General features: G+C 41.6%; 1 protein-coding gene across 6 annotated transcripts in view; it reads right to left on the bottom strand.

Annotated features, from left to right (window-relative positions):
* Positions 1–9,650, bottom strand: part of LRFN2 (leucine rich repeat and fibronectin type III domain containing 2) — a 153,867-nt gene extending 144,217 nt beyond the window's left edge. For 2 of the 6 annotated variants that reach the window (XM_042022909.1, XM_042022905.1), the window contains exons 1-2: positions 8,339–8,694; positions 7,618–7,824 (exon numbers count right to left, since the gene is read on the bottom strand). The gene's annotated coding sequence lies outside the window, so the exon portion shown is untranslated. Of the gene's footprint in view, positions 1–7,617; positions 7,825–8,338; positions 8,695–9,542 lie in introns of those variants that run through there. The other 4 variants (XM_042022907.1, XM_042022910.1, XM_042022906.1 and 1 more) reach the window with 4 other exon arrangements.
* Positions 9,651–12,162: the final 2,512 nt, after the last annotated feature.

The following is a 12,162-nucleotide window of genomic DNA, read 5'->3' as shown; positions in this document are numbered from 1 at the left end:
TGAGAAATGTGAGTGCAACTACATTATGCACTAAACTTGGGAGGCTTTTTATTTCAGATTTCCTAAAACATACTTGATTTCTATAACAGGGCTTTTGTGGAATACTGTACTTTTAACAGATGCATTGAGCTCACCAGCATTTCAGGATAAAACAACACCTGCTATTAAAAAAAAAAACAAACTGAAAGCAATTCCTTAAGATGAACATGATTAGACTAACACAAAATAAGCAAAAAACCTCAGTAAGAAATAGAGAGAGCACAGCCTAATAAAGACCTTGTTCTCAGGTCTTTCTCCACTGTGTGGTAAGATGGTGTTGTATGGACTGCTATATCTGTGCATGCAAAGTCTACCCCAACTAGGTCTCAGTTTCAGTTCGGTCACTACATGATCTCTCTGGGATTTAATGCTAACTAAAGCATCATGAGAGTAGCAGGATATGTCAAATGAGAGGACAAGATCAATGAGCTGTGCTGGAAAGAACTGCAGCAGCTGTTACTTGGCCCGAGGGCATTATTTATTTTTAAATGTCAATCCTATAGTTGAGATAAAATGTGGCATAACTTTGATTTTTCTATTATGCGGTAGGACATTGACGTCAGATAGAAGTCACCAGTGCACAGAAATTCACCACGTCCTATCTCAGCCTTCTTGCAGGAGGATGGATTTCTTCCTTTTCTTGGCACAGTAGTGAGGTTTCCCAAGACACAGACCCACAAGGTCATCACAGACCTTTGTTTTGCTGCTCATAGCATTAGGCAAGTAAAAAGTTGTAAAAGAGGTAAATAAAAAACATTAAGATGGGCATGAAATGCAGCCATTAGACATCCAGCACAGAAGGGAAAGAGCTCAGCCCATCAGTTGCCCTCTCTCTGGAAAAGAGATCATAAGAAGATGGACCTGGCACATTTTAGAGAGTCTCTCACATTGACTTGAAAGCTTGTTGCTAGGTTCTACTAAGAATGGAGTAGTTATAAGTATTAGCTGATAATAAGAAACTCTTTGTGTTCAGTCCTGAAGAAAAATAAAAGAAATAGCTTCTTCACTCAGCTCACTGATCCAGGGAGGTGAAAGAAAGATGGAAACAACAGAAACAAATGCACAAAGGGCTTGAGCACATTTTCTAATGTTCACCAAAAGGCTAAAACAGGTTAGATGTGAAAAAGAAAACAACCTGAAGTGGCTGAGAGAGGTATCAGCTATGTACAGTGTGACCAAAGACACACACCGTAAGTCTGTCTTTAGCCTAGCCTGGTACTCTGGCTCGGTGGCAAAAAGAGTTGTACAAATAATTAAATAGACAGAAATACCTTCTTAGCTATAACACAGCTGATCTTTCTTTCTCTCTCCCCCCTCATCCTACCCAAATTTCTCAAATTTTTCTCCAAATGTTTGTCTCTTCGCCCTCAGGGTATTTGCCCTCATGCATCCATCAAGCTGCTCTTCAGCTGCTCTGCTCTGACTCTCTGTCAGTAGGACCAGTTCTTCTCAGTTCCCATGAAACTACTGTCACCCAATCCTGAATCAGAAGGAAACAATTATTAATTAATGCCCCTGAAACTTCTCCAGTCAGGGTAGGGTGATGGGAGACCATGGACAGGAGAAAGCTCATTCTCTGTGACACTCCAGGCCACACAGTATAACCGTGAAGTCCATGAACAACCTTCCCCCTCATCTCAAGAAGGTATCACTGTCAAAATGGGTCTGTGAAGCAGTGAACAGAAGATGTAGCTGTGCTAATAAGGAAAGGTCACACTGTCCTTCCAAAGTGGGTGTCAACTGAAGCATTCATGGCTCAGTGGCCTACTTGGCCATGTGAAATGGGACTAGAAAATACTTGCATATCTAACAGAGGAATTTTTCAATTGTCAGGGTTAAATACAGGCTATTTTGATTATAGGTAGCTTTAAAAAAAAAAAACCCAAACCAGAAAAAAACCAAAAACCCTTATCCTCTTCTCCATTAGAGTTTCTGGGAGCAAACTTATTTTCCCATTTTTCTACTGAACATTTCCAGAGGAGATAAGTTATCTGACCTGACAACAGGGAGAAAGTGCAGTCAATAGTTTGGAGAGCAAGTAATCAATGTTGTACCCTTATTTAAAAACCAATATACAGTAAATATCTGCCAGCAGCAATGATAACATTCACTTACACTGAAGATAACTCATACAAAATGCCAACTAGTTCTCCATTTCGGAAATCAACAAAATGGTCTCAGTCCAGATAATTTATTTTCTATCAATACAGTTTGGCCTTATTCTTTCTTGGTTTAGTATACTTGTTTCACATGCAGAGCTTTCTGAGTATCACATGTGTTTCCCTATTCACAGGAATATTCACAAAGGGAAGGAGATAAAATGTCTACTGAAATGATTGGGAAGGAGACAGACATTTGTTGTCGGCTACTTTTAAACCAGACAGGGAATGCTGAACAAGCCATGACAGGCACTTTTTTGCTCTTGACTTTTCCTTTTGCCATTTGACTGCTCATTGTTTCCATTCTTTACTGAAAGGGCAGATACGTTTTTTTAACGGCTGTTAACAGAGACATCTAATATAAATCCTGGTACAGTCAGTTCTTCCTTTCTAACACCCATACAGGTGCTTCTCTCTCACTGATATCACAGCCTATCCATTCTGCCACTGCAGCAGAGGATGTGGCATGCTTAAGATATCCTCTTTTCCTTTCCTGTTCTTAGTTTTTATCTTTAGGCTGTAACAAAAGGAGGATTACTCATTCTGACTGACATGTATACTGAAGCTTTTCTGAGGAGCTTAGACATGACAAAAGAATGGCTAAGGGCTCTTGGTAACTGGTACCATTTTGAGCCCCCTTGCTCCTCAGCCTGTTAAAGCAAATTGATCCTCTAAAGGCAGAAGATGAAGAATTCCTTACTTCTTCACCGTTACATTTATTTCCTCCAATATCAAAGGTGCCTGATCACCACAATCCATGTGACTCAACTACATTTAGGTTTTCCATAGTCTTTCATTCTCCCAACTAGATCAGCTCAAACTCTACAGTACTAACTGGACAACTGCAGCAATTTGTTTCAGTCCTGCACATAAAGGCCTATGTACCACCCTGACCTACGTCTTCTGGCTCCAGGCAGAGAGTCGCACTGGTGATTTTCTACACCAGTGCCACACACGTATTTTCCAGGGATTTTCAGTGCAACATTAGCTCTATTAAAATAGACAAGATGCCTTCAGCCATCATGTACTTTCTGCTGATATTATCCTTAATCCAGCTTCTGTTCAGCTCAGAACCTGCCTTGCTATGCACTGAGATGAACCAGCCCTACCTCTTACCTTCTGACCAACCATTGTCCAGGACCCTGGATTTACTGCTATTCCAGCACCTTCTCCTTATCTCACCTCATTCCATTACCCCACAGTGGCAGCAGATCTGCTGAAGGATTAGAGACCTGTTCCTTCCTAAAGTGTGATTAGCAGAAGCCTCCTAAATGCTCCATTGTACTGCTTGTACTATTGCTGCAACCATCCCCTCCTAACTGCTGTTATTTAGCTGCCATATCCTCTCAGCACATAAGTTTTTCATAGCTGGAGAAATTATTTCAAGGGCAAGCTCTCAGAGGCCTTGATATCTCACAGCACTTGTTGCCAAGATACCCCTAGAATAATCCCATTTGGTCAAATAAATTGACTTCCCAGTTAAGGCTTGGCAGACAAAAGTTTTCTGGTCCCTTGAGTCAAAATGGAAATGTACAGTTTCCATGTCCCAAACCAAAGGTATGCAAGCCTTTTAATGGGCCAGGAATGTTTAATTCCAGTGCAACTCACAGATTTGCTTGTCATTTAGCAAAATGGGATTTTACGATCAAGTTCCATATGAATTATTTTCAGTTTTCATAGAAAATGCATGAACTGGAACGAAATAATAAAATTTATCTTCCAGAAGGAATGTAAGATGAGGTGTACTGGAAATTTTGTCCCTAAAGTTTTATAGTCAGGAAATTGTAAGACCGACTATTTCCTAATCAAGTGTCTGTCTGTTTAAAATATTTTTTCCTGCGAAAAACAAAAACGTTTATACTGGAAAACTCCCACTCAAATCTGCCTTCTATGTAGGTCAGTAGTGATTCTGCATGGGACCAGACCCTGACAGCACATCTTTTCCCTTTCTCCCATGTTTTCAAATCAGCAATTTTTTAACTGAGGAGATGTTTTCTGACTTTTACTGCTGCTGCTCATTTTATATGCTGAAGTTGCTATCCTGGATTTGTCACCAGTGTTTTTCCATAAAGATGAGGATGTCATCAGACACCCATATCATGGGTAAGACAAAGAAAATGACATGAAGACAGAAAAATTGGAAACAATGTCATGTAAATATTCTGAAGCAAAGTGACAATCACTGAACCAAGGGATGCAGAAATACTTCTAAATGAGGTGATCTTTTCCCAATTTTCCATGTAACTTCACTGCGGGCCTTCTGATGACATATTTATGTATGTTAATTTCATGGCAAGGTTTGTCAGTCACCCACACAGGAGGTAGTTTGAGTTCCTAGAACCAGAAGTATCACTTACAGGCTTTCCTCTCTCTGTGCATCCTGGGTGGAGCTGGGCTGGGCACAGAGTAACAGCTGGCCCTTCACTGCAGCACTGCATCACGCTGATTTGTGATTTGTGAGGTTTGTTGTTATTTCGGTGCACTCAGATGAAACCCTGTCTTTTGTCACAAGTTTCAGTTGATAAGTGGAAGCTGTTCAGCCCCTTGCAAGCACATGTAGCCTCTGGACACTGACAGAGTAAATCCCAGCCCCTTGGTGAGATCCTTAGGTACTACAGTCAAATTCTAAACGGTAAAAACAGAGAGGAAAAAGGGAATACAGCAATGGCCTATTTGGTGTTGGGCAGTATATTCCAGAGTCATCTGGACTGGTATGAAGGAGCCACAGATGTCTTCCTTCAAAAAGAGCATTAATGCTTTTCAGTCCAGCACCTAGAGGGCAATTAGCCTCTCCATGAAAACAAACCCGTGACAGCACACTTGGACAAACACAAAGAAAGTAAGGCTGAGTGCTCAAGCCAGAAAAAAAAGACTGAGTACACACTTGGAACAAATTACTCCTCTTCTCGCACAGGTGATCTTTGTAGGTCAAGGCAGAAATGCATTAGCAATGCAAAATGGGATTTGGGAGTGAACAAGCACTGTCATCCTCCCCTCCCTCCCCTCTGTGAGGGTGGGTAGCAAATTCAGCCTTAAGAGTTTTCAGTCCACAACCCCTCAGCAGGGAGTTAAGTCACTTGAAGAATACTCCCGCCTACTACCAGTTAAACCTTGATAATTTTGAATCAGCCTCCCATTTTGTATTTATGCCCCCAAGTACACAAAAAAAAAAAAAAAAAGTGGGGGGAGGGGGCGGATCAGATGGGTCTCTAATCATTACATTGCAAACTTGAGCCAGTGGTCAGATTCCTCTGCAAAGAGGGGGAGCAGAAGCACTCTGACTAGGATTGCCAGGCAGCTGTCAGCTCAGGTCCACCTTAGCAGCAGGCAGAGAAGAGGCTGCTGGGCAAGGCTACACGTGCCATTTGTACCTCCCATTGGGAAAAAATGGCCAGTAATGGCCCTATTGTAAATTTAAACAAGAAGCACTAAAGCTGTGAAGTGCAGCATGGGGCAGAGAGGACAGCAGTAAACAGGGGCTCTGAGGCTGGGTCACATTTCTCAACCTTTGTGGTGCACCAAGGGGTGCCAGCCTGCCTGCCTGCCAGTGCCCTGCACAGTCAGACACTGGGGCACACCCGGTCCAGATTCACCTTAAAGAAACCAGAGCTGTGCTGGGGAGAGCAGGACAGACACTGCCTCTGATCCAAGAGGTGATACAGATCTTTGCTGGGTATCATGGGTTAAAATAGCTTGGTTCAGCATTAATTTTTTGCTACCTGTCTCCTTGCATTGCTTATTTTTTGCACCCCCTCTCTCCCCAAGAATTAGAAGCAGTTTCAGGGAAGCTCTGGAGCTCTTCTTCTTGCTGCTGCAACCCGGCAGCTCCGAGCAGAAAGCACACGAGAAGCACTCTGTTATGCTCAAGTGGTGATCTGTGGGCAATGCAAACTCACCACAGACACAGAGTAAGCTGTAAACAAGGAGACTGCAACCAGCCTGAAACACGGCAAGAGTGAAAGTAATTATTTGTCTGTCTTTCTTCTCACCACAAGCCAAAACTTCCCTTAGTACAGTGGCTGTATACAGCAAGTTCCAATAGGAAATTGATCCCCTGCATGGCAATGTTTCCACTTTCTGGAGGAACAGAAAATCCACATGACAACTGTGTTGCATCTGCTGGACATACCCATGATGAACATTATATTATAAAGTTAAGAGGTGTCAATTTAATTAGCTGTGACTTTATAGACTGAAGTGATGCTTACTGTTTCCCTGCCTCCTCATAAAAAGAGTTTTTCTGTCATAGTAATTCCAAAGATGGAGTAGGTAAAATAAACCTTATTCTTCTTAATATCTCTATGGCACTGCCCCAAAAATACTAGATCAGGTAGTCTGAAAAGAGAAAAAATTTTCTTGCTTTAAATCAATATTATTTGGCTCTTTTGTGGAGGTAGGAGTTACCCAGTTTAAGAACCCTACCTTGCATACACTACCACAGCTGACCATTTTACATTTCCAGTTACTAATGTACCATACTGGGACTTGTTGACTTCACTGCCAATTTCTTTCACTGCATTAGTTCCTTTCTTTTATTCAGTCATGCACTTGCTTTGTCTCCCAAACCTGTGCATATGTCCATTCAAATCAGAGACTCAGTTTCCATTTTGATATATCTTGTGCTGTGCTGCCACTTAGATGCTTCCCCCACCCCAATCTCAGCACATTTAATCTTGCTGAGAGTATATATGTCTGCTGACGTCAGACAGACATGACATAGCATATACCTGTTTGTGTACCCCATCCCCCACATGCCCACCTTACCACTTGTGGATGTCCATCACCAGCGGCATTGCCTTACCAAGAACAACAGCCTCTGTGGCAGCAGACGCTGAAGTGGGTGCCCACTGCCCCTCCACACCCCTCACTCCCTTCCCTTCTCTAGCTGTTCCTATGCCTTCCATTTCTTCACATGACATTTTCCAAGATCCTCACACTTTTCCTCTCTGGTTTTACATACAGCAGAGTTGATCTGTCCAGCGAAGTTCTTCCTTAGCTTTGCAGGATTTACTAATTCCTCAGAAAGCTGAAATTAGTTTCACAGCTTTACTCTATTCCTCAAGTCTTCCTTTATTAGAAACCAAATTATTATCCTTTCTTTTAAACAACTTTCCATCACTGTTTAAAAACTATCATAAAAATTCCTATTGACTCTTAAAAAAATATTCTCTTTGAAGTGCCTTTTCATACCATGAGAAGCAGAACCCAGACTGAGATCCATTACTCTACATGAACAATCTTATCTAAGCTAGAATGAAAAGGGAGATAAAGTTATACATTTCTCCAATGCTTTAGGATGTACGACTGAGATATTTTTTGCCATCAGAGGTAACTGTCTATAAAATGTTTTGGGTACATATCTATATATAGTTAATAACTACACAGTTTATACATACATATGAAAAAATCTTGCACTTACCTTAGAGAAGTAGCATTTATCCCAGGTTTGGTAAAATAGGCTCAGACAGGCACTTAGACCTTCTTTCTATTCCATGCATTCTTTTTTCAAAAGAAGATAGAATCAGAAAAATCCCAGTTGATCTCTAGCAAACCAAAATGCAGACAAGATTTTTTTGTCAGATGCAGCCTGATTCAGTGAAGTCCGAGCGTGTGAATCCCTGAGACTCTTTGTTCAGTAATATCCAAAGCACAAAAAAAGCAAAGGAAAAAAAAAGAAAAAGGAAAAGAATAAAAAAAAGTGAACAACTTGTTCTTTTCCTGTGTCGTTTAAAAAACCCAGTCTTGGAGGACTAAGCAGCCTGCAGGCTTTTTGAGCATTCTCATCCTAGTGCATCCCAAGGTAACACATGCATTTCAGTATTGCAAGTCTTCAAGTTCATACGAGCAAGCCCAGCTCCTGTGTATGTGAGTGTGTGATGGGGTAGGGGGCTGAGTTGTACCGCGGGGGGAAGAGAGGCAGGGTGATACACACACTCACAGTCACGCAGAGATGGAAGAAGGAAAAACAGCAAAGTGGAGTGATCTCACAAAGTGCTCTAGATGGCAGAGCCTGCACAGCTTGTAAGACAAGCAATGTGCACACACCAAAAAAAAAAAAAAAAAAGGAGAGAGGGAAAAAAAAAGATAGAGAGTGAAAAACCCGAGAGAACTAGCAGGCAGCTTCAGGAATTTCTTCTTACCTCTTCTGACGATGCAACATACAGCAAGTGCTTTGTGCTGCATAGGAATCCGTGCAGGCACGACTCAGTCAGACCCCTCACTTCTGAAATAAACAAATATGTAGCAAAGGAAAGGGAAGAAAACCAGAAACCAGATGAAACGGGTACAAAAAGAAGCTAATAATAAACAAGTAAGAGTATCAGGGAGGAGTCTTAAGTGGGCAGGAGGCAAATACTTGGTATAGAAAGAGGCATCCAAACTCCTGGTCCTAACAGATTGGCTCTGTAATTATGTGGCAAAGCACTGCCCTCTAAGCCATTGCGTAATAATAGAAACCTAAGCTGTGTAGACACAGCCTGAAATGCTAAATCCTCAGGAGCAACACTCAACATTTGTCAGTAGAAAGCCTGTCGGTTCTCTGGGGGCGGAGGAAGAGGAGGGAAAAGAGAAGGGGAGAGAAATTTTACTGCAAAATGCATAAGCTGCAGTTGCAAAGAGCTCTCAGGCGGTGCCGATGCTTGAAATGTTATAGTGGAAGTCATATATATCTGTATCTATATAGGAAAAGATAGATAAAAACAATATGTGGTGCTTAGGGACACAGTTTAGTGGTGCATTTGGCAGTGCTGTGTTAACGATTGGGTTTGATGATCTCAAAAATCTTTTCTGACTTAAACCATTCTATGATTCTAATAGCACTGTCAGCTCCATTCATGCTATTTAATACTGGAAACAATTTTCCCTTGCTGTGTTTTAGAAACTTAAATGACAAGGAGAAGAACATGTGCAGAGGTTGTCCATGTTAAATATTATTATTTCTAATGCTGATGGCAAGACAGTAGTAGTAGTTGTCCCTTTGCACTGAACAGTATTGCAATGTCTAAATAAAACCTGAGCTGAGATAAAAGAACTCAGAAGGATTGATCAGCCTTTGTCATTTATCAGTGGGTTCCTCTCTCCATCCCTCCTGACACAGAGACACTAATTTTCTTCTGCGTCTCTTGGCTGAAGAGGCTCCTAGACAGAGCCAGGGAAAAGATGAGCACTGGCTACAAAAGAGGAGGAAAAAATCCAGCTTCTTCAACTTACTACACACCAGTATCAATACATCAACAGAATGAACAGCTAATTATGCACATGGAAGGAACAGGAAAAAAAAACCAACACCAAAAAACTCACAAAAACAAACCAAGAAAGTAATATCATTTTGCAATGGAAATTTACCTGAAAACTGTGGCCCTGGGTCACACCTATGGTCCGTCTAATCCAGTGTCCTGTGTCTGGACAGTGATCAGCACTACACACCTCTGAGGAATCTGAATGAATTTTTGAAGCCTGGGCTAGACAGCCTGGACTAACCTGTTCATGGGCAGAGCTTCTCCTTAATCCCTGTTCTTTAAAGATTAGTTAATGCACTGAGGCATGAGCAGTGGAACCGTCTGCTTCTGCACATCCAGATTAAACATGTAAGGTCTGATTCTGAGGGCCTTTGTAGTTGGCGTAAAGTACACCTCTTTTAAGGCACTCAAGATCTAAAGAGTAAAAATCTTCTGATGCTTTGTAAACATCCCAGTGTGAAAAAAGGCCAAGAGTTCAGAAAGAGCTGTAGTATTTCAGTCTGAAGGGTAAGAACTATATTTTTATAGCCTCGTCTAGCCTAGTTACTCTCCTCATTTACTCCTTACTCCTGGTGTAAACATCTGATGTACTTCAAGAGGCTATCCAGTGCAGGCAGAAGAACCAGGTCGCCAAATAATGTGCAGGTATCAGATTTGGCCCCTAGAAAGTCAGACCAGACTGAACTGAAATGTTTGAAGATATTTTTGTGAATGACTGCATAGAGGAATACCTGGGTTTTTTTTGGAGGGGCAGGTTCTGCTGCAAACTTGAGATTCCTTACTGTTACCAGTCTCACTCCTTTGACCTGTGCCTGCTGCACTCCCAGTGACTCTCTCTCTGTATCCCTAAGGTGCAGGCTGCAGACATCGCACGCATGGGATCCACTGTGGTTAAACAGATGGGGAAGGACTGCAGAGAGAGCAGTTGCCTATTTTTCAGCCTATTCATCTTTCCTTGGCTCTATGTGGAATAGTGCTGAAGGGGTCTTCTTGGGAGGAAGGCCAAGAGTTACCACAGTCAGTAATCTTACTGGGCACTGAAGGAAGTGGCCTGGCAAAGGAAGACTTGAGAATATGTAAGATGCCAAACTAGGTGTTAAAATATTAAAAAATTACTTCATGTATAGATGACTGAAACCTGAACTTAGAAAGCTAAATTTAAAGACAACTCCTGGGAATCCTGGGCCAAGCATATTGGCTAGAAAATCAAATCAAAGCTCTAATCATGTCAGTGCCTTATAAAATAAATGTCAGTGCATGACAGACAGAGATGTCTATCTTTTAATGATATCAGGAATTAATACTAGACTCTGAGACTAGTGTTTCAGAGTCTGATTTGAAAGCAAAATATTGCTTGCAATGACAATTCGTTAATGCACTCCAAAAATCTTCCAAAAATCTTTCACCAGCTACAGTTTTGACTGTGAAAACTCCCAATGCAAAATAAAAGATTATACAACACTGGAAAAAAGCAAAATCACCTGAAAAAAGGTTTACATAAGTCTGTGGTGTGGGTCCCCAAAGTGCGAGGCCAGGGTGCTTTCCAGCTGTCTGTGATGCCCTTCAGAATTTAATCAGAATTCCCTGGCATTTGCCCCTCAGCTTCTCCTCTTCACTAACCATCCCTGGTATTTATATATTTCTTTGCTCCCAAGTAAGGAGCTTCTCAGTGAATCAACAGCATTCTTTCTTGGTCCTCCTAGCAGGTTACCAGTTGCACTTATCTCTTTTGCTCAGGTCTCCCCTCTCTCCAGTCCTGCCCTAGCTCGCAGTCAGCCAGCGAGGGTGTTTGAGCTATATCTGCTCTTATTTCCACCTCTACAGAAATCCCATCAGACCCAAAGAGAAGTCTCATTCTGCCTAGGTTGTGATCATCTCACAGAAAGAACTGGAAAGAACCGTCATGAAAAGAACTGTCAAGGTTCAATTTTTAATTCTTGGCTTAGATATAGAAAATACATGAGAGACCAGGAGTACAGATGGCTAACTTTTGCTCCATGAATCTTCCTGAGCAGCTGAAGCTTTCAGTGATGCAGGAAATCCCGTGCCCCAACAGAATGCATAATTTTTCTAAGAAGAGAGATGCATAAAACTCATAAAATCCTTGAAATCCCATTCATACAAGTTTCCTTGTGAAGTGGCGATCACCAAAAGACCTAGCTTGAGAAAGAATTTTGTAACAGAAACCCTCTCCTTTCACATACAGTGCCACATACAACATCGAAACCTAAGAAAACTGAACTAGGATAGCAAAGTGAGACAAAAATAAAATTGAGATGTTTTTGTGACTTCCAGGACAACTTCACCTGCTACAAACACCATTGTCCTTTCCAAGTCTAGCAGACAACACACTGGAGCCTTTGGCCATCTGATTGACAATACAATTTAGCATGTGCTTCTAGACATCGGTGATTCCCATTTCCTGCCCACTCTCTTCCAAACTGAAGTAGTCAGCACTGGTCCACATGAGTGTTTAATCAATGGCTGCCAATCAGTTACATTGATTGAAAGAAAGTCTAAAAATCCTTTTGTCTGTGGCCTTACTGATGAAAACAGTTGTCAGGAGCTGAAGCCACCAGCTTTCAAACATTGGAGGTTTGGGGAAGGATTATATATTTCTTCGGTGCTGTACAGCTCAGCTCTTTACAAATCATTGAATATCTGTTTACACATGTATATGCCAGTAAAAAATCTCCTTCTCACACCCTCCGCCCACACATCCCTCT

The sequence above is a fragment of the Corvus kubaryi genome, unplaced genomic scaffold, assembly GCF_017639235.1.
Source record: "Corvus kubaryi isolate FWS band 111438036 unplaced genomic scaffold, C.kubaryi_AGA036_p1.0 37232, whole genome shotgun sequence".
In the NCBI taxonomy this organism is placed as follows: domain Eukaryota; kingdom Metazoa; phylum Chordata; class Aves; order Passeriformes; family Corvidae; genus Corvus; species Corvus kubaryi.
Note: the sequence above shows the minus strand (reverse complement) of the source record. Positions and strands in the feature narration are given on the sequence as shown.